This window comes from Gavialis gangeticus, unplaced genomic scaffold (genome assembly GCF_001723915.1).
Source record: "Gavialis gangeticus isolate Ggan-Ray unplaced genomic scaffold, GavGan_comp1, whole genome shotgun sequence".
In the NCBI taxonomy this organism is placed as follows: Eukaryota; Metazoa; Chordata; order Crocodylia; family Gavialidae; genus Gavialis; species Gavialis gangeticus.
The window spans coordinates 63113221-63115636 of NW_017729032.1; positions in this window are offsets into that span (position 1 = coordinate 63113221).

Sequence of the window (2416 nt, forward strand, 5' to 3'; positions counted from 1 at the left end):
CCCATCCCTCCCCCACCACCACCGCCAGCTTCACGTCCAGCCACTTACCACCACTCCCGCCGCCAACACTGTTGCCACTGCGTTCTTCAGCCACTCACCACACCCCACCCCCTTGCTGCCGCCACTGGCTTCTTCACATCAGGGAGCCCCATAATTATTTCTTGCAGGGGGCCCTAAAAAACTGTGGGCCGGCACTGGCTACAGCCGACATTATCAGATGCGACAAATGGACTTGCAGAGAACTGAAGTATTAAACAGAAAGGAATAAAGTAATTTAAATACAAAGGATAGGGAAAGACGGGACAAGTCTTCAAGGTGTCACCTACCCTGCCTTCTGTCTGACTTCAAACTAACATGGCTAACTTCCCCTCTCTGCTCACGTATATATCCTAGAAATCATTCTTTCTTATTAGAGAAAACAAGCAATATTTAAATAGCAAGGGAAAGGAAGAGAAACCTGGCAATGAGCAGCCCAAAAACCTACCCACAAAATGAACTGCTTTCTAGTATATGCCTACTGTTCTTCAAGCATGGTAAAATGCATGTGCTTGTGAAATCCTGCATATGCATGTTAGTTATGAGACAGAGGATATTTCTTAAAGGAACATACACATCAACATGTCAGCTGACCTTTGCTCAAAATATGCATCACTAACTTGATATGTTTTCCTAGGTTGTAATGCTTATATTATTATAACAAGAGTCTTACAGCATCACTATGGCTAATCTTGTGTCAGCATTTCCATTACAGCTATCCCTTTTCAGGAATTTCTGGATGAAGCAAGATGTATATAGGGCTGCTAAGGGACTGAATTTCAGACTTAACTTGGACTGTATTTAATTGTGTTAAATCCAAAGTACATTGCCAGGCTTTGAGACCCCAAATCTGACCTATCTTGGTGTATGTACTGCTGTAGGAGGTTTCTTGACAGGGAAGATTTTTAGTGGTGGGATTACTGATACCACTAGATAAGGAAAACAGGTCTTGGATCTGAGTGAGGCTGTAATGAACTCACCCCTTTTTCAAGTTCCTGAGAAAAACCTGAAATGTAAACCCTCAAGATTCTTGCACTGGAAGTCACATAAAAAGGACCCTGAAATTATTAATTTTAATTGATTATTTTCACCCAATATTTTTTGATTTTTTTTTAAATGCTGGAGTTCACAACACTGAAAGTACTTGTAACCACTAGAAACATAATATCTAAGTGTAACTGGATCAAGGGACTTTAGATTACAACATAGTTAAAAGTCATAGGTTCTTTCTAACTATGCCTATACCAATCTCAGGTTTGAATTCAGTTGTTAGTACTTAGTTGGGTTCCAGCTACATTACAGCTATTAACCATATTGTAACCTGTTTCCTTGCTTCCATTATAACTGAAGTCATGGAAGGACCTAGTCAAATGAAGCTGTGTTATACTGAAGAATTTTTGGTTAAATGTGGTAATGATCTATTGCTGATACAACTTTCTTAAGTCTCCAGGAAATAAAAATGTTCAAACATCTCTGCTGTCAAGGCACATCAAATAAGCTTCTCCTGATTTAATCAATGAAAAAAATTTTGAAACACTTTTTAATCAATTTAAACAGGAAATTCTGACTCAAGGATGAAACTCCTTTCTGATGAAACTGCATCCAAACCAAACAATAATACATTTCTTGCTTTAAAAAAATAGCAAATCCTAAAATGTGCACTATTTCACATCTTTGCAAAATACGCGCTATTCTTTGCATTTTTCTTCCCAAAACAAATGCCTCAAAATTATTTTTATATAAAATGTATGACAGTCACCTGAAAGTGCTATGCAAAATGATGAAATAACAAGCCAGCATCAACAGGCAATGGGTAAGAACAAATTTGATGCAAAGAAAAACGTAGCATGAATATTTTAAAACATGGGTGGTGGAAGTGAAAGAGAACTCTCTTCAAAATGAAACCCACCAGAGCTGTAAGTTTATGACAAAAGCTTCATTTTTGACAAGGTTCTTTGGGTGAATCTGATATATTATATTAGACCAACTTAAATAATTGGAAACAATTATTAAGCAAGCTTTTGGGTTCAAAACCCCTTCGTCAGGCTAAGGAAGTTTCTGGAGTTGGTGTGTGCTCTTCCTGGATGGAATGAAAAGTAAAGAAGCCAGAGTCTGGGCTGGTATGCATACTAGACAGGCAGTCAGTGAAAATGTAGATTGAGGAGTCAATGGGTGAGAGACAGGCGGGGTGGGGGTGGGGAGAGAGAAGGGGGGTGAATAGTGGAGAGGTACCTGGGGAGTCCAGATGTCAGGCAGGTTATAATGTGTCATAAATCCAATGTCTATATTTAGTCCATGATTTTTAGTATCCAGGAGATTGTTGAAGTGGAGTTCATAGGCTTGTGTCTGGGAAGTGTTTTGTGAGTTTCCTTTGAGGATC